The following is a 20521-nucleotide window of genomic DNA, read 5'->3' on the forward strand; positions in this document are numbered from 1 at the left end:
GCCAGAGAACCATGGCAGCAGAGCTGCTCTAAAGCCTAAAACGAGGTCAGCAGACCTGCTCTAGAGCCAGAGAACCAGGTCAGCAGAGCTAGAGACAGAGAATCAGGTCAGCATAGCTGCTTTAGAGCCAGAGAACCAGGTCAGCAGAGCTGCTCTAGAGCCTAAGGACCAGGTCAGCAGAGCTGCTTTATAGCCGAAGAACCAGGTCAGCAGAGCTGCTGTAGAGCCAGAGAAACCAGGTCAGCAGAGCTGCTTTAGAGTGAGAGACCCAGGTCAGCAGAGCTACTTTAGAGCCAGGGAACCAGGTCAGCAGAGCTGCTGTAGAGCCAAAGAAACCAGTTCAGCAGAGCAGCTTTAGAGGGAGAGAACCAGGGTAGCAGACCTGCTTTAGAGCCAGAGAACCAGGTCAGGAGAGCTGCTTTAGAGCCAGAGAACCAGGTCAGCAGAGCTACTTTAGAGCCAGGGAACCAGGTCAGCAGAGCTGCTGTAGAGCCAAAGAAACCAGTTCAGCAGAGCAGCTTTAGAGGGAGAGAACCAGGGTAGCAGAGCTGCTTTAGAGCCAGAGAACCAGGTCAGGAGAGCTGCTTTAGAGCCAGAGAACCAGGTCAGAAGAGCTGCTGTAGAGACAGAGAAACCAGGTCAGCAGAGATGCTTTAGAGGTAGAGAACCAGGTCAGCAGAGCTGCTTTACAGCCAGAGAACCAGGTCAGCAGAGCTGCTTTAGAGGGAGAGAACCAGGTCGGCAGAGCTGCTCTAGAGCCAGAGAACCAGGTCAGCAGAACTGCTTCAAAGCCAGAGATCAAGGTCAGCAGAGCTGCTTTAGAGCCATAGAACTAGGTCAGCAGAGCTGCTTTAGAGCCAGAGAACCAGGTCAGCAGAGCTGCTTCAAACCCAGACAACCAAGTCAGCAGAGCTGCTCTAGAGCCTAAGAACCAGGTCAGCAGAGTTGCTCTAGAGCCAGAGAACCAGGTCAGCAGAGCTTCTGTAGAGCCAGAGAACCAGGTCAGCAGTGTTGCTGTTGACCAAGAGAAACCAGGTCAGCAGAGCCGCTTTAGAGCCATGAAACCAGATCAGCAGAGCTGCTTTAGAGCCATTGATGCAGGTCAGCAGAGTTGTTGTAGAGCCAAAGAACTAGGTCAGCAGAGCAGCTTTAGAGCCAGAGAACCAGGTCAGCAGGCCAGTTGTAAAGCCAGAGAACCAGGTCAGCGGACCTGCTTTAGAGCCAGAGAACCAGGTCAGCAGTGCTGCTCTAGAGCAAGAGAACCAGGTCAGTAGAGCTGCTGTAGAGCCAGAGAAAGCAGGTCAGCAGAGCTGCTTTAGAGGGAGATAACCAGGTCAACGGAGCTGCTTTAGAGCCAGAGAACCAGGTCAGCAGAGCTGCTTTAGAGCCAGAGAACCGGATCAGCAGAGCTGCTCTAGAGCCTAAGAAAAAGGTCAGTAGAGCTGTTCTAGTGGCAGAGAACCAGGTCAGCAGAGCAGCTGTAGAGCCAGATAAATTAGGTCAGCAGAGATGCTGTCGAGACAGATAAACCAGGTCAGCAGAGCTGCTTTAGAAGGAGTAAACCAGATCAGCAAAGCTGCTTTTGAGCCAGAGAACCAGGTCAGCAGAGCTGCTTTAGAGCCAGAGAACTAGGTCAGCAGAGCTGCTTTAAAGCCATAGAACCAGGTCAGCAGAGCTTCTTTAGAGCCAGAGAACCAGGTCAGCAGAGCCGTTGTAGAGCCAGAGAACCAGGTCAGCAGAGTTGCTCTAGAGCCTACGGACCAGGTCTGCAGAGCTGCTCTAGAGCCTAAAACCAGGTCAGCAGAGCTGCTCTAGAGCGAGAGAACCAGGTCAACAGAGCTAGAGCCAGAGAACCAGGCCAGCAGAGCTGCTTTAGAGCAAAAGAACCACATCAGCAGTGCTTCTCTAGAGCCTAAGGTCCAGGTGAGCAGAGATGCCTAAGAGCATAAGAACCAGGTCAGCAGAGCTGCTGTAGAGCCAGAGAAACCAGGTCAACAGAGCTGCTTTAGAGCCTGAGACCCAGGTCGGCAAAGCTGCTTTTGAGCCAGAAAACCAGGTCAGCAGAGCTGCTTTAGAGCCATAGAACAAGGTCAGCAGAGCTGCTTTAGAGCCAGAGAACCAGGTCAGCAGAGCCGTTGTAGAGCCAGAGAACTAGGTCAGCAGAGCTGCTCTAGAGCCAGAGAACCAGGTAAGCAGAGCTACTCTAGAGCCAGAGAAAAATGTCAGCAGAACTGCTCTAGAGCCTAAAACGAGGTCAGCAGAGCTGCTCTAGAGCCAGAGAACCAGGTCAGCAGAGCTAGAGCCAGAGAACCAGGTCAGCATAGCTGCTTTATAGCCAGAGATCCAGGTCAGCAAAGCTGCTCTAGAGCCTAAGGACCAGGTCAGCAGAGCTTCTGCGGAGCCAGAGAAGCAGGCAAGCAGAGCTGCTTTAGAGCCATAGTACCAGATCAGCAGAGCTGCTTTAGAGCCAGAGAACCAGGTCAGCAGAGCTGTTGTAGAGCCAGAGAACCAGGTCAGCAGAGCTGCTCTAGAGCCTAAGAACCAGGTCAGCAGAGCTGCTCTAGAGCCAGAGAACCAGGTCAGTAGAGCTGCTTTAGAGCCAAAGAAGCAGGTCAGCAGAGCTGCTGTAGAGGGAGATAACCAGGTCAGCAGAGCCGCTTTAGAACCAGAGAACCAGGTCAGCAGAGCTGCTTTAGAGCCAGAGAACCAGGTCAGCAGAGCTGCTCTAGAGCCTAAGAACCAGGTCAGCAGAGCTGCTTTAGAGCCAGAGAACCAGATCAGCAGAGCTGCCCTAGAGCCTAAGAACAAGGTCAGTAGAGCTGTTCTAGTGGCAGAGAACCAGGTCAGCAGAGCAGCTGTAGAGCCAGATAAATTAGGTCAGCAGAGATACTGTAGAGACAGATAAACCAGGTCAGCAGAGCTGCTTTAGAAGGAGTAAACCAGATCAGCAAAGCTGCATTTGAGCCACAGAACCAGGTCAGCAGAGCTGCTTTAGAGCCAGAGAACTAGGTCAGCAGAGCTGCTTTAAAGCCATAGAACCAGGTCAGCAGAGCTTCTTTAGAGCCAGAAAACCAGGTCAGCAGAGCCGTTGTAGAGCCAGAGAACCAGGTCAGCAGAGTTGCTCTAGAGCCTACGGACCAGGTCTGCAGAGCTGCTCTAGAGCCTAAAACCAGGTCAGCAGAGCTGCTCTAGAGCGAGAGAACCAGGTCAACAGAGCTAGAGCCAGAGAACCAGGCCAGCAGAGCTGCTTTAGAGACAAAGAACCACATCAGCAGTGCTTCTCTAGAGCCTAAGGTCCAGGTGAGCAGAGCTGCTTAAGAGCATAAGAACCAGGTCAGCAGAGCTGCTCTAGAGCCAGAGAAACCAGGTCAACAGAGCTGCTTTAGAGCCTGAGACCCAGGTCGGCAAAGCTGCTTTTGAGCCAGAAAACCAGGTCAGCAGAGCTGCTTTAGAGCCATAGAACCAGGTCAGCAGAGCTGCTTTAGAGCCAGAGAACCAGGTCAGCAGAGCCGTTGTAGAGACAGAGAACTAGGTCAGCAGAGCTGCTCTAGAGCCAGAGAACCAGGTAAGCAGAGCTACTCTAGAGCCAGAGAACCATGTCAGCAGAACTGCTCTAGAGCCTAAAACGAGGTCAGCAGAGCTGCTCTAGAGCCAGAAAACCAGGTCAGCAGAGCTAGAGCCAGAGAACCAGGTCAGCATAGCTGCTCTAGAGCCTAAGGACCAGGTCAGCAGAGCTGCTTTAGAGCCAGAGACCCAGGTCAGCAAAGCTGCTTTTCAACCAGAGAACCAGGTCAGCAGACCTGCTTTAGAGCCATAGAACCAGGTCAGCAGAGCTGTTTTAGAGCCAGGGAACCAGGTCAGCAGAGCTGCTGTAGAGCCAAAGAAACCAGTTCAGCAGAGCAGCTTTAGAGGGAGAGAACCAGGGTAGCAGAGCTGCTTTAGAGCCAGAGAACCGGGTCAGGAGAGCTGCTTTAGAGCCAGAGAACCAGGTCAGCAGAGCTGCTGTAGAGCCAGAAAAACCAGGTCAGCAGAGATGCTTTAGAGGGAGAGAACCAGGTCAGCAGAGCTGCTTTAGAGCCAGAGAACCAGGTCAGCAGAGCTGCTTTAGAGGGAGAGAACCAGGTCGGCAGAGCTGCTCTAGAGCCAGAGAACCAGGTCAGCAGAACTGCTTCAAAGCCAGAGATCAAGGTCAGCAGAGCTGCTTTAGAGCCATAGAACAAGGTCAGCAGAGCTACTTTAGAGCCAGAGAACCAGGTCAGCAGAGCTTCTGTAGAGCCAGAGAACCAGGTCAGCAGTGTTGCTTTTGAGCCATAGAACCAGGTCATCAGAGCTGCTCTAGAGGCAGAGAACAAGGTCAGCAGAGCTGCTGTAGACCCAGAGAAACCAGATCAGCAGAGCTGCCCTAGAGCCTAAGAAAAAGGTCAGTAGAGCTGTTCTAGTGGCAGAGAACCAGGTCAGCAGAGCTGCTGTAGAGCCAGATAAATTAGGTCAGCAGAGATGCTGTAGAGACAGATAAACCAGGTCAGTAGAGCTGCTTTAGAAGGAGAGAACCAGATCAGCAAAGCTGCTTTAGAGCCAGAGAACCAGGTCAGCAGAGCTGCTTTAGAGCCAGAGAACCAGGTCAGCAGAGCTGCTTTAAAGCCATAGAACCAGGTCAGCAGAGCTTCTTTAGAGCCAGAGAACCAGGTCAGCAGAGCCGTTGTAGAGCTAGAGAACCAGGTCAGCAGAGTTGCTCTAGAGCCTACGGACCAGGTCTGCAGAGCTGCTCTAGAGCCTAAAACCAGGTCAGCAGAGCTGCTCTAGATCCAGAGAACCTGGTCAGCAGAGCTAGAGCCAGAGAACCAGGCCAGCAGAGCTGCTTTAGAGCCAAAGAACCAGGCCAGCAGAGCTGCTCTAGAGCCTAAGGACCAGGTGAGCAGAGCTGCTGAAGAGCATAAGGACCAGGTCAGCAGAGCTGCTGTAGAGCCAGAGAAACCAGGTCAACAGAGCTGCTTTAGAGCCTGAGACCCAGGTCGGCAAAGCTGCTTTTGAGCCAGAAAACCAGGTCAGCAGAGCTGCTTTAGAGCCAGAGAACCAGGTCAGCAGAGTCGTTGTAGCGCCAGAGAACTAGGTCAGCAGAGCTGCTCTAGAGCCAGAGAACCAGGTCAGCAGAGCTACTCTAGAGCCAGAGAACCATGGCAGCAGAGCTGCTCTAAAGCCTAAAACGAGGTCAGCAGACCTGCTCTAGAGCCAGAGAACCAGGTCAGCAGAGCTAGAGACAGAGAATCAGGTCAGCATAGCTGCTTTAGAGCCAGAGAACCAGGTCAGCAGAGCTGCTCTAGAGCCTAAGGACCAGGTCAGCAGAGCTGCTTTATAGCCGAAGAACCAGGTCAGCAGAGCTGCTGTAGAGCCAGAGAAACCAGGTCAGCAGAGCTGCTTTAGAGTGAGAGACCCAGGTCAGCAGAGCTACTTTAGAGCCAGGGAACCAGGTCAGCAGAGCTGCTGTAGAGCCAAAGAAACCAGTTCAGCAGAGCAGCTTTAGAGGGAGAGAACCAGGGTAGCAGACCTGCTTTAGAGCCAGAGAACCAGGTCAGGAGAGCTGCTTTAGAGCCAGAGAACCAGGTCAGCAGAGCTACTTTAGAGCCAGGGAACCAGGTCAGCAGAGCTGCTGTAGAGCCAAAGAAACCAGTTCAGCAGAGCAGCTTTAGAGGGAGAGAACCAGGGTAGCAGAGCTGCTTTAGAGCCAGAGAACCAGGTCAGGAGAGCTGCTTTAGAGCCAGAGAACCAGGTCAGAAGAGCTGCTGTAGAGACAGAAAAACCAGGTCAGCAGAGATGCTTTAGAGGGAGAGAACCAGGTCAGCAGAGCTGCTTTACAGCCAGAGAACCAGGTCAGCAGAGCTGCTTTAGAGGGAGAGAACCAGGTCGGCAGAGCTGCTCTAGAGCCAGAGAACCAGGTCAGCAGAACTGCTTCAAAGCCAGAGATCAAGGTCAGCAGAGCTGCTTTAGAGCCATAGAACTAGGTCAGCAGAGCTGCTTTAGAGCCAGAGAACCAGGTCAGCAGAGCTGCTTCAAACCCAGACAACCAAGTCAGCAGAGCTGCTCTAGAGCCTAAGAACCAGGTCAGCAGAGCTGCTCTAGAGCCAGAGAACCAGGTCAGCAGAGCTTCTGTAGAGCCAGAGAACCAGGTCAGCAGTGTTGCTGTAGACCAAGAGAAACCAGGTCAGCAGAGCCGCTTTAGAGCCATGAAACCAGATCAGCAGAGCTGCTTTAGAGCCATTGATGCAGGTCAGCAGAGTTGTTGTAGAGCCAAAGAACTAGGTCAGCAGAGCAGCTTTAGAGCCAGAGAACCAGGTCAGCAGGCCAGTTGTAAAGCCAGAGAACCAGGTCAGCGGACCTGCTTTAGAGCCAGAGAACCAGGTCAGCAGTGCTGCTCTAGAGCAAGAGAACCAGGTCAGTAGAGCTGCTGTAGAGCCAGAGAAAGCAGGTCAGCAGAGCTGCTTTAGAGGGAGATAACCAGGTCAACGGAGCTGCTTTAGAGCCAGAGAACCAGGTCAGCAGAGCTGCTTTAGAGCCAGAGAACCAGATCAGCAGAGCTGCTCTAGAGCCTAAGAAAAAGGTCAGTAGAGCTGTTCTAGTGGCAGAGAACCAGGTCAGCAGAGCAGCTGTAGAGCCAGATAAATTAGGTCAGCAGAGATGCTGTCGAGACAGATAAACCAGGTCAGCAGAGCTGCTTTAGAAGGAGTAAACCAGATCAGCAAAGCTGCTTTTGAGCCAGAGAACCAGGTCAGCAGAGCTGCTTTAGAGCCAGAGAACTAGGTCAGCAGAGCTGCTTTAAAGCCATAGAACCAGGTCAGCAGAGCTTCTTTAGAGCCAGAGAACCAGGTCAGCAGAGCCGTTGTAGAGCCAGAGAACCAGGTCAGCAGAGTTGCTCTAGAGCCTACGGACCAGGTCTGCAGAGCTGCTCTAGAGCCTAAAACCAGGTCAGCAGAGCTGCTCTAGAGCGAGAGAACCAGGTCAACAGAGCTAGAGCCAGAGAACCAGGCCAGCAGAGCTGCTTTAGAGCAAAAGAACCACATCAGCAGTGCTTCTCTAGAGCCTAAGGTCCAGGTGAGCAGAGATGCCTAAGAGCATAAGAACCAGGTCAGCAGAGCTGCTGTAGAGCCAGAGAAACCAGGTCAACAGAGCTGCTTTAGAGCCTGAGACCCAGGTCGGCAAAGCTGCTTTTGAGCCAGAATACCAGGTCAGCAGATCTGCTTTAGAGCCATAGAACAAGGTCAGCAGAGCTGCTTTAGAGCCAGAGAACCAGGTCAGCAGAGCCGTTGTAGAGCCAGAGAACTAGGTCAGCAGAGCTGCTCTAGAGCCAGAGAACCAGGTAAGCAGAGCTACTCTAGAGCCAGAGAAAAATGTCAGCAGAACTGCTCTAGAGCCTAAAACGAGGTCAGCAGAGCTGCTCTAGAGCCAGAGACCCAGGTCAGCAGAGCTAGAGCCAGAGAACCAGGTCAGCATAGCTGCTTTATATCCAGAGATCCAGGTCAGCAAAGCTGCTCTAGAGCCTAAGGACCAGGTCAGCAGAGCTTCTGCGGAGCCAGAGAAGCAGGCTAGCAGAGCTGCTTTAGAGCCATAGTACCAGATCAGCAGAGCTGCTTTAGAGCCAGAGAACCAGGTCAGCAGAGCCGTTGTAGAGCCAGAGAACCAGGTCAGCAGAGCTGCTCTAGAGCCTAAGAACCAGGTCAGCAGAGCTGCTCTAGAGCCAGAGAACCAGGTCAGTAGAGCTGCTTTAGAGCCAAAGAAGCAGGTCAGCAGAGCTGCTGTAGAGGGAGATAACCAGGTCAGCAGAGCCGCTTTAGAACCAGAGAACCAGGTCAGCAGAGCTGCTTTAGAGCCAGAGAACCAGGTCAGCAGAGCTGCTCTAGAGCCTAAGAACCAGGTCAGCAGAGCTGCTTTAGAGCCAGAGAACCAGATCAGCAGAGCTGCCCTAGAGCCTAAGAACAAGGTCAGTAGAGCTGTTCTAGTGGCAGAGAACCAGGTCAGCAGAGCAGCTGTAGAGCCAGATAAATTAGGTCAGCAGAGATACTGTAGAGACAGATAAACCAGGTCAGCAGAGCTGCTTTAGAAGGAGTAAACCAGATCAGCAAAGCTGCATTTGAGCCAGAGAACCAGGTCAGCAGAGCTGCTTTAGAGCCAGAGAACTAGGTCAGCAGAGCTGCTTTAAAGCCATAGAACCAGGTCAGCAGAGCTTCTTTAGAGCCAGAGAACCAGGTCAGCAGAGCCGTTGTAGAGCCAGAGAACCAGGTCAGCAGAGTTGCTCTAGAGCCTACGGACCAGGTCTGCAGAGCTGCTCTAGAGCCTAAAACCAGGTCAGCAGAGCTGCTCTAGAGCGAGAGAACCAGGTCAACAGAGCTAGAGCCAGAGAACCAGGCCAGCAGAGCTGCTTTAGAGACAAAGAACCACATCAGCAGTGCTTCTCTAGAGCCTAAGGTCAAGGTGAGCAGAGCTGCTTAAGAGCATAAGAACCAGGTCAGCAGAGCTGCTCTAGAGCCAGAGAAACCAGGTCAACAGAGCTGCTTTAGAGCCTGAGACCCAGGTCGGCAAAGCTGCTTTTGAGCCAGAAAACCAGGTCAGCAGAGCTGCTTTAGAGCCATAGAACCAGGTCAGCAGAGCTGCTTTAGAGCCAGAGAACCAGGTCAGCAGAGCCGTTGTAGAGACAGAGAACTAGGTCAGCAGAGCTGCTCTAGAGCCAGAGAACCAGGTAAGCAGAGCTACTCTAGAGCCAGAGAACCATGTCAGCAGATTTGCTCTAGAGCCTAAAACGAGGTCAGCAGAGCTGCTCTAGAGCCAGAAAACCAGGTCAGCAGAGCTAGAGCCAGAGAACCAGGTCAGCATAGCTGCTCTAGAGCCTAAGGACCAGGTCAGCAGAGCTTCTGCGGTGCCAGAGAAGCAGGCGGGCAGAGCTGCTTTAGAGCCAGAGAACCAGGTCAGCAGAGCCGTTGTAGAGCCAGAGAACCAGGTCAGCAGAGCTGCTCGAGAGCCTAAGAACCAGGTCAGCAGAGCTGCTCTAGAGCCAGAGAACCAGGTCAGTAGAGCTGCTTTAGAGCCAAAGAAGCAGGTCAGCAGAGCTGCTGTAGAGGGAGATAACCAGGTCAGCAGAGCCGCTTTAGAGCCAGAGAACCAGGTCAGCAGTGCTGCTCTAGAGCAAGAGAACCAGGTCAGTAGAGCTGCTGTAGAGCCAGAGAAAGCAGGTCAGCAGAGCTGCTTTAGAGGGAGATAACCAGGTCAACAGAGCTGCTTTAGAGCCAGAGAACCAGGTCAGCAGAGCTGCTTTAGAGCCAGAGAACCAGATCAGCAGAGCTGCCCTAGAGCCTAAGAACAAGGTCAGTAGAGCTGTTCTAGTGGCAGAGAACCAGGTCAGCAGAGCAGCTGTCGAGCCAGATAAATTAGGTCAGCAGAGATGCTGTAGAGACAGATAAACCAGGTGAGCAGAGCTGCTTTAGAAGGAGTAAACCAGATCAGCAAAGCTGCTTTTGAGCCAGAGAACCAGGTCAGCAGATCTGCTTTAGAGCCAGAGAACTAGGTCAGCAGAGCTGCTTTAAAGCCATAGAACCAGGTCAGCAGAGCTTCTTTAGAGCCAGAGAACCAGGTCAGCAGAGCCGTTGTAGAGCCAGAGAACCAGGTCAGCAGAGTTGCTCTAGATCCTACGGACCAGGTCTGCAGAGCTGCTCTAGAGCCTAAAACTAGGTCAGCAGAGCTGCTCTAGAGCGAGAGAACCAGGTCAGCAGAGCTACTCTAGAGCCAGAGAACCATGGCAGCAGAGCTGCTCTAGAGCCTAAAACGAGGTCAGCAGACCTGCTCTAGAGCCAGAGAACCAGGTCAGCAGAACTAGAGCAAGAGAATCAGGTCAGCATAGCTGCTTTATAGCCAGAGAACCAGGTCAGCAGAGCTGCTCTAGAGCCTAAGGACCAGGTCAGCAGAGCTGCTTTATAGCTGAAGAACCAGGTCAGCAGAGCTGCTGTAGAGCCAGAGAAACCAGGTCAGCAGAGCTGCTTTAGAGCCAGAGACCCAGGTCAGCAAAGCTGCTTTTCAACCAGAGAACCAGGTCAGCAGAGCTGCTTTAGAGCCATAGAACCAGGTCAGCAGAGCTGCTTTAGAGCCAGGGAACCAGGTCAGCAGAGCTGCTGTAGAGCCAAAGAAACCAGTTCAGCAGAGCAGCTTTAGAGGGAGAGAACCAGGGTAGCAGAGCTGCTTTAGAGCCAGAGAACCAGGTCAGGAGAGCTGCTTTAGAGCCAGAGAACCAGGTCAGCAGAGCTGCTGTAGAGCCAGAAAAACCAGGTCAGCAGAGATGCTTTAGAGGGAGAGAACCAGGTCAGCAGAGCTGCTTTAGAGCCAGAGAACCAGGTCAGCAGAGCTGCTTTAGAGGGAGAGAACCAGGTCGGCAGAGCTGCTTTAAAGCCATAGAACCAGGTCAGCAGAGCTTCTTTAGAGCCAGAAAACCAGGTCAGCAGAGCCGTTGTAGAGCTAGAGAACCAGGTCAGCAGAGTTGCTCTAGAGCCTACGGACCAGGTCTGCAGAGCTTGAGGTTCTGGATTTTTAAAAGTCCAGAGGTGTCAGGGAAACAACACCCAAAGACCCCTGAGTTCCTTCCTGTCTCGGTGCACAAATAAACAGAGACGCGGGCTTCTCGATGGTGGCGTCAGAGACCAAGGTTTATTTACTGCAGGGACACAGAAGTCATAGGAACCACACAAAGGCAGAATCTACGAGACTGTTCCAATTGCAAGAAGTGGGTTGCTCCTTAAATACACGAAATATGTCTTTAGGCAACATTACACGAATATTTTTCATGCCCAACCCGGTATCCCAAACAGACAATAAACATACATCAAACAATAATTAGTCGTAGGTTTTCGGTATTCTTTGCCCGATCCTCCCCATCATAAAAATGGTATCCTCCCCATTGTAAAAGCCCAGAAGGAGAGGAGCAGAGCCAGGTGTAAGGGATTAAAAAGCAGGATAAGAGGTGTTTATGGATCGTAAACGGGCACGGCTACCGTATTCGGCCTCTCAATCAGGACAATGGACACGAGAACTAGTATAGAAGGATTGGCCTCAGGCAGGGGAGGCGGCTTGATTCTGCCTAGTCACGCAGCGTCAGCTTCCTTGGGCTTGAGCTTACGTGTCCTTAACAAGGTGATTCTGCCGGGGTCATCGCTCGTCCATTGACTATGTGAGGGCAAGAAACAAAATGGGTGCTGTATCTAAAATGGATGCCATGATATTACAACAGAATGCCCTATTTCTCAGTGAATTCATGCTCGTAGTGCGGCGAAAACACTGTCATGCATACAATGGATCATTTACGGTTCACTGGTACCAAAATCGTGTCAGTACTACGATACCGACTACACGGGCTCGGATCGCTACAGAACCTCAGACCGTCCTTTTGCCCTTACATAGGCAATAGCTTACTCTATATCAGAGTCCATCTCTATGTTCATCATGTCACTGATATGTTGCTGGAGCATTATTCTATCTCGTGGTGTATCTCGAAAAACAGGTGGTCTTCTTACGCATGTTGAAACACAAAGGCCACATAAGGCAGGACCACACTGAACAATGAGACAGCATGAGAATAAAAATACCAATGCAACACCAGTGACTATCAGAACCTTCCATCCCCATGCAGATAACAGACTCCAGAACCATCCCATTAGTGACCAGTTACCTTCCTCTACATGAATAGAGTCAGAGATTTTGTGTAACTTGGAAATGGCCTTATATACCGTTGGTGCATTATCTGGGATAAAAACACAGCAACTCGATTGGATCATCTTACATACTCCACCTCGATCTGCAAGTAGTACATCGAGGACCATACGATTCTGTAACGTCATGAGGCGATCCGCCTGAAGCTCAGCTGTCAGGTTACTAAGGGCACCCGCAGTTTCGGTAATAGTGGATTCAACTACCCGTGTTAGTTGACGTAAGTTTCTACTGTTGGCCATAGGCCCCCAGAACGGAAGGAACCCCTTGAAGAAGTCTCCTGCTTCTTGGCCAGCAGTGTCTTCCTTATTGAGAACACCTCTCACAACTCTAGTTTTGTGATAATCCGGTGCAGCAGTGTATGTCGGAGGCAATAGTTGAGCGATATAACATGAGCCTGAGAAGTCAGCAGGTAGCCATGTATATGCTCTGTCTTTGCAAACAAAATAGGTGCCTTTAGCAGCTAAAAATGCAGGGGAGGACTGTGACGGGAAAACGTATGTTTCGGTACAGTCGCTCTTCCCTAGTCGAGCTTTCGGATTCCTCCCATTTCCTTGCAAACAGACCTGACCTTGGTGGGGTACGACCCAGATCGGAGTCGAGCTTTTACGTTTGTTCTCACCCAAAGTAATGCCATATTCCGTAACATTCCAACCCATGTAAACTCGCAATTCATCCTTGGGAATAAACGGAGTGTTATTGACGTCTCTAGCCATGTCAGTAATTCCTTTTACCAAGGCTCTATTAGCGGAGTTATACCTAGTGGAACGCGGAGGTCGCGGGGGATAGGTCTCTAGAGCATAGGCGAACATGGTCTGAAATGCCCAGAATTATCCATTATAACTAAAGGGCAGAACCAGATAAGGGATACCCTTGTCCATGGTATGTGGTATTAAGCCACACACCCAGCAGTTCGTTGTGTTTACTACTAGTTGGTGTTGGTGCAAGAGCTGAATGAAAGTGTTATTTATAAACTCAGAGCGTCGAGCTTGCTCATGTGCAGGAAAGGGATGGAAAGAATGAAAAGAAACAACAGTCGGAGAAACGGAAACATGGGGAGATACTGTAGATGTAACAGGTGCAAAGATCAATTGAATACCAAAAATAATTCCGCCTACCAGAGTTATTAAAACAATCAGAAATGTCAGGGCACATTGCATTAGGAAACATTTGCTATACAATATTTCATACAGTTTTGTCTTGCGAGCATTTATGACGTTAGCCCGTCGCAGTTCAGGAAGCTCCATCTTCTACAACCGTTCGCAACGGATGGTTTGTACCTGTTAAAAATTGCTTCTGTCTACCCTGGGAGTTCCCAAAATAAACAGAAGAAACCGACCTTGCGTCTGGTTCCCTGCAAGTTAAAACAAGGCACACGTTACGACCCTACGGTAACCCAGATGGCAAGGTGAGAGAACAACAAAAACAAAAATAAAAAATTATAGAGCGAACTTCCTGACTGAATGGAATGATAAGATCAAAACAGTTTTCAAATAGAAAGGTATTTGTGCAATGTCATTGGTTCATAGAATGAGAACGTAGGTTATATCTGTACTTTCCGGGTCTTGTCTGATCTTGAAACAATTGTTCTACAGGTACAGTAATGTTCGCGTCCACAGGTGACGAATGTTAGCCTTGTATAGCACTTTGTTCAGGGTTCGAAGGCACAGTTCCTGGTGGGGTATCGGAGTTCTGTGTTTCAGTTCGTTTGTCCGTTATGTACTCTGCATCACTGAAGGGGATGAGCCTAGGAACAGGTTCTGTCTCGGATACACCAAATCCATGTCTAACCCAGTTGTCATAGGGGAGTGGGAGAGGGACACGCTTCGTATGGCTAGCGTGCACCCAATTCTTCCTTCCAGCTAGGCGTACAGCAGTTCTTGTGGCCAGGAGCACCTGAAACGGGCCCACGAATCTTGGCTGGAGGTTCCGGGTTCGCTCAAAATTCCGCACCACAACTTGATCACCGGGTTTCAACGTGTGGCCTGAACTCTCTGTCAGTTTAGGCAAGGATTCAAATACCTGTTGATGAATAAGGCTCAATTTAGCAGTCAGGTCAAAAAGGTAATCAATCAAAATTGGATATTCGATCTGTTTGAATTCCTTTGGCCTAGGGACTCCCCAAATATTAGCAGGACGACCAAACACAATCTCATATGGGCTAAGCCCTACTCGAGAGTGTACAGTCGCTCTGGTGGACAATAAAGCTAAAGGCAGTGCGTCTGGCCAAGATAGGCCAGTGGAAGCTTGAATTTTAGCAAGTTTCAGCTTCAAGGTACCATTGTACCCTTCAACCAAACCTGCTGACTGTGGGTGATTCGCACTGTGGAATTTCTGGGTGATCCCCAGACCCGCACACACACTCTTCATAACTTTCCCTACAAACTCACTTCCATTGTCCGACCAAACAATCCGTGGCATACCATACCTGGGGAAGTACTCTTTGAGGAGGATTTTGGCAGTAGACATAGCAGTGTTATCCTTTAACGGATATGCTTCAATCCATCTTGAAAAGGCACAGACTACCACTAGGACATATTTAAGATTATTACACCTGTCCATGTGGATAAAATCCAACTGAATCACTTCAAAGGGACAAGAAGGGGGAGCAAAGTGACCAGCTGGGGTTGGGGTTCCCTTGCCAGGATTATGCATCAGGCATACCATGCAATTTTTCACGACTCTTTCCGCACACTTAGTAATTCCATTGTTCTTCCATACTGGAGCTAACATTTTACAGATCCCTTTCGAACTAATGTGCGCCACTCCATTCGCCATCGTGACTACCGCAAGCACATACGCATCAGGTAACATCCAACGCTGCTGTTCGGACAAATCAACCCAACATCCACTTGAATCCATTTTACCCATTTTCTCCTTCCATTCATTCTTCTCATTTTTAGTTGCTTCATCTTGGATTGCCTTCACACTTTCAATCGTATTCTCACACATTCCTGATTCAGCAATCCATCTTGCAGACGTTGCAACGTACATTCGACTCATCATGTTCTTCGCCGTCTCTTTGGCGACCTCATCAGCAAACGCATTTCCTTGGCCAACATCATCCGTAATCTTTCGATGTGCACTGCATTTCACAATCGCAACTTCATTCGGTAGGGTCAGAGATTCCAACAGGTCATTGACTAACTGTCCATGTTGGATCTTAGTCCCATGGGACGTGAGAAAACCTCTTTCTTTCCACAGACGTCCAAAGCTATGTGCTACGCCGAAGGCATATTGGCTATCAGTAAACACATTCACTCTCTTTCCCTCAGCTAAAACACACGCTCTTGTTAATGCAATTAATTCTGCAGCTTGGGCAGAATTCTGACTCACTCTTGCGGTCTCAACAATCGTACTCAAAGTCGTAACTGCATACGCGGCCGTCACATCACCATTCTGTAGTTTAAAACATGACCCATCAACGTACAAAGTGCCATCTGGATCGAGTAACGGAGTATCTTTTAAATCAATCCTACCTTTTGTCTCTTCCTCAGTTCTAAAACAACAATCATGAGGCTCTGAATCACTCGACTCTTGGGTAGTCTGCAACAGCATTGCTGGATTCAATATGTTGCATCGCTTGATCTGAATGTGACTTGCCAAAAGTGTCAGCTCATAACCTGATAGTCTAGCACTGGTGAGGTGTTGAGTTTTCGTTCGATTCATAAGTGTATCCACAGCATGTGGAACCATGACTACTAACATGTTGTTCATGACTAGTCCAGCAGACTGTCGAATAGACACTGCAGCTGCTGCTGTAGCTCTCAAACAACTTGGCAATGCTCTGGCTACCGGATCTAATGTGGATGAGAAATACGCACAAGGTCGCTGTTTGTCACCAAATTGTTGCGTTAAAACACTCAACGCACAACCTTCTCTTTCATGGACATATAAAGTAAACGGCTTACTGTAGTCAGGAGTACCCAACACAGGAGCTGAACACAGCGCATCACGTAAGTCGGAGAAGCTCTGTTGACATTCATCAGACCATGGCAAAGGGCTCGGAACACGTTTTCCAGTCAGGGCTACCAATGGTTTTGCCATGAGAGAAAAATTTGGGATCCATTGCCTGCAGTATGACGTAATACCCAAGAACTCACGCACTTCTCTCTGTGTGCTTGGTACAGTTATCTGCGAAATTGCTTTGACTCTCTCTGGGGTCAACCTTCTTCCCTCCTTTGACAAAAGATGACCTAAATAGGTCACTTCTTGGCAACAATATTGTAGTTTAGAAGGTGAAACCTTGTGATGTAAGTCTGACAAATGACGTAATAAAGAAATTTGTTTTGCAAGTTTCCTTGTCATCGGCGGCCAGTAAAAGATCATCTACGTATTGGATCAGAGCAACACCAGGAGGAAGTACAAGAACATCTAATTGACTTTTTAATGCTTGGCTGTAAATTGAAGGGCTCTCACAATAACCTTGTGGGGCGCGCTTGAACCTGAAACTGCGACCACCTAAGGAGAAACCAAAAATGTCTCTACTTTCCTCGGCTATCGGGATGCTGAAAAAGGCATTCTTCAAGTCGATTACCGTAAACCATGTGGCTGAGGCAGGAATCAATGTCAATAATGCAGTGATATCTGGTACCACAGGAAACTGCGGAATCACTATTTTGGTAACCTCTCTGAGGTCAATCACAAATCTGTAGATTGGAGGTTTGGAAGGGTCAGTGCGTTTCAAAATTGGCAGAACAGGACTATTGCAGACATTTCCTCTAGTTTCCTCTATCACATCTTTCTGTATTAAGTCCTTCACGAGCAGTAAAAGTGCACGTTCACCTTCATTTGAAATCCGATACTGTGGAATTCGTGGGAATCTAACATTCGCTTTCAGACTCACCACATAAGGGGGAATTTCCAAAAGACCTACATCATTAGGACCAGTTGCCCAAAGAGTATCAGGGAGAGAACGCAGCTCCGGTGGGAGCTTATTCATTGACAGGTACATTGGAGAAATGACTCTCTTACCCAACGTGAGCTGTACTCCCGAAGGAGAACAGTACAGTGTCGCATGCAGGCGTTTCAACAGATCTAAACCAAGCAGATTTTCATTACAACCGGTCGTTAGAATGAGGGGTGCTTCTAGTTCGCATGGCCCAACAGAAATTGACAAAGGACTAGAAACAGGATTGTGGACAGGGGCGCCTGAGAAACCTACTGAAGTGTTCGTTAAGCCAGACAAAGGTGCGCCAGGGAGTTTCGCATGCATAATTGAACTTTTTGCCGCACCAGTATCCAACAGAAACGGTTCGACCACGCCTGATGCAACTACTGCGACATAAGGTCCACTCTGATCAACTGGAACTGATACTACTCCCTCTCTTTGCCTGTGGCTGTACTAGTACTCGCTTTTATGAATCTCTTCATTATTTTCATAATAATCCTCAACATGATACTGTGAAGATCTACCAAGTTGCGTAGATTGTACATTTCGCTGATCGAAATAATTTGATTGGCGATCAGCCTGTGGAGTCATTGTACCACGTCCTCTACCTCTAGGAGCTTGCATAAACCCACCACTACTTCTCTGAGCTGGGACACCACTGGTTTGTGCGTGCAGTATTGGACACTCGTTCTTATAATGACCCTCCTTTTTACAATAGGCACACTGATTCCATGCTAACTGTTGTCGGGGAAGACCATAATCGAATCTTCGGGACATCCCTTGCTGGAATTGTGGCTGTTGCTGAAACTGGGGTCGCTGCTGTGAATCTGACTGATTTGAGCGAGGCGGGTACGCCTGTTGCAAAAGAACTTTAGTTTTCAGATCTTTTGTCTTCTTTTCTGACTTTTCCTTCTCTTCTTTCTCTCTATTCTCGTAATACTGAGCAGTTGCAAGTATTTGTGCTGTCGTCGACACTGCCCATGCACTTTCAGAATCCTTTAATTTGTTACTAAGCTCAGGCAGTAAATTAAACACGAACTTGTCGACAAACAACCTCTGACCTCCCTCAGTACTCATATCTTGCCCACTGTGGTCTACGAAGGTCTCTTCAAATCTAGTGAAGAAATCAGAGACGCTTTCGTCTTTCTTCTGCTTGCATGCTGATAATTTATCCCAGTTGACCCGTAACGCTGGCATCAGGGTTTTCATCCGATTAATTATTCTACCAGGTAGAGCAGCAATCAGAGGCTCAGGTTTAGCACCACCAACTTGTTGCGCGTCTGCCGCTATTATAGCTGCCCAATCACCTCCTAAGGCGACTGGGTGGTTCTCTTGCCGGATATTGGCCCATATGGGTTGTGGCACTACATTACCAAATAGCATTTCGATGTCTGCTAAATTCATGACACACGCTTGAACTGTCTGCGTTAACTCTTTATAATATCCAGCAGGATTCTTACGCGGGTCTGGTAACGCCTGTTTTACTGCTAATACTTCGGCTCGCTTCCAAGGGATGTGTATCCACACTCTATGGAAATGTGCCAGAGCAGCTGCAATCCCATTAACCGCATCAGCTTGAACTGCTTCGCGCCATATGGGTGGAACTTCCCTCATCGGATATTGACCTCGTCTTTTCCTAGTAATCGGAGAACCATCAGAACCCTTTAGAGACTGAAGAGGAGAGTCATCCCTATAAGCTAAAATCAGTTCTATCGATCCCCTTACTTCTGAACCTATCACCATTCCTGCGGCGAACTTTTGCTGAATATTTATCAAATCAGGGGGGACGGACTCTAAGTCATCATTGTCCCATTCCTCACGCACAAGAGAACACATCACGTCAAAGACATAACGTTGAGTTGGTTCATTCCATTGCATAAATGTATCTGACACTCTTCGTGCATCATACTTCGCAGCTTTCGACATCCACCTAAGAGCTGTCGAATCTAACATTTCTCGTTCCTGGGGACCAGGAAACTGGCTACGTCTCTGTGTAGAGTCAGAAACGGGAGTCCCAATTAAAGACCTGTAGAGAGGAGTTAAGATATTAGTTACAGAGTCGGTTATTTTCCGACGAACAGAAAGCGGAGTCAGAATGGTTACAGAGTTCGGGAACAGGGCAGCCGGAGCAGATGAAATGGTAAGGGTGGGAGTAGCAGGTAAAGCAGTTGGCGAAACGATAGGCAAAGGCGGAATAGGCAACCCAGGAAGAGGGGGTGCCGAAGGAACATTAACCACAGGAAGGACAGGAGCTTGAATCAAAGGGAGTGGAGCAACTATTCCAGGCTGACCAGCAGCTGGCTATACAACAGGTAGTAACTGTGGCGCTGCAATACGCTGTGCATACGGTGGGGGTGATCTCAACAGATAAGACAACCGAGGATCCTTTTCAGGGTCCTCTATCGGCTTAGCAGGACAAGATGGCAAGACAGGGTAGCATTTGTCAATCGCCAAATTATGTTTTCTATTCGCCATCTCCATTGCTTTCTCAGTCTCGTTGACATGCAGCTGTCTAGCAGACTCCATTAATGTCAACCCTTTCTCTTTCTGTTCCTTCTTCGTCTTCCTAATTTCTCTTTGTTTGGCTTCTTTACGCCACACACGAAAAGAATCAAACATTGCCGGCCGGGCTTTCTTTTTAAACAACTTCATTTCTAGATTGTCTAGAATTTCAATTTCAAAGCTACCATGCGGTGGCCAACTAAGGACACCATCTTTTCTGGTATAACGGACCCACACTTCATTATAAGCGATAGGACCTACACCGTGTTTACAATAGAGCTCATATGTAGGAGTTCCAATCGGAGGAACCGAACACGGATCCTCCAACCGGGAATCCCCGTTGCAACTTAACCAGGACAGGAAACAATTACTACTGTTAGTCATTATAAACTAAGAGCAGATTCCAACCAAAATGCGCAAAGAACTTTAGGCCTACCAAATGAACCGATACCAAAACAAAGATTATCTTAACAAGAGCAACCAATGATAATCTACGAATTCAAAAACAAACGTATCCAGAGAGCAAAACAAGAGCAACAAAGCACAACCAGACTGAGCGCAACCCACTTAATACTTAACTGAAATATGGAAGACGTCACCAAGGAGAACCTGTCTACGTCTCGCCGTACTAAGGTCTGCACCTCGGGTCCAAGACAGGGCGACAGTCAGGGCAGCGGTCCTCTGTAGCCGTCTAGGAACGGGAACCCTCGTGGAAGAGATCGTCGGGCCACTTTTACGACATACAGGGATCGATGAAGCGGGGTACCTCCCTCCGGAATCTTCACACGAAGCTCCTCGAAATTTTCAGGCTTTGGACCGGTACCGGATGACGTCGCCCCACGTGGGCGCCAATTTGAGGTTCTGGATTTTTAAAAGTCCAGAGGTGTCAGGGAAACAACACCCAAAGACCCCTGAGTTCCTTCCTGTCTCGGTGCACAAATAAACAGAGACGCGGGCTTCTCGATGGTGGCGTCAGAGACCAAGGTTTATTTACTGCAGGGACACAGAAGTCATAGGAACCACACAAAGGCAGAATCTACGAGACTGTTCCAATTGCAAGAAGTGGGTTGCTCCTTAAATACACGAAATATGTCTTTAGGCAACATTACACGAATATTTTTCATGCCCAACCCGGTATCCCAAACAGACAATAAACATACATCAAACAATAATTAGTCGTAGGTTTTCGGTATTCGATCAAGTCTCCTTGTCAGTTTTCCATTCTTTGCCCGATCCTCCCCATCATAAAAATGGTATCCTCCCCATTGTAAAAGCCCAGAAGGAGAGGAGCAGAGCCAGGTGTAAGGGATTAAAAAGCAGGATAAGAGGTGTTTATGGATCGTAAACGGGCACGGCTACCGTATTCGGCCTCTCAATCAGGACAATGGACGC

Source organism: Triturus cristatus, unplaced genomic scaffold, assembly GCF_964204655.1.
Source record: "Triturus cristatus unplaced genomic scaffold, aTriCri1.1 SCAFFOLD_166, whole genome shotgun sequence".
NCBI classification, from domain to species: Eukaryota; Metazoa; Chordata; class Amphibia; order Caudata; family Salamandridae; genus Triturus; species Triturus cristatus.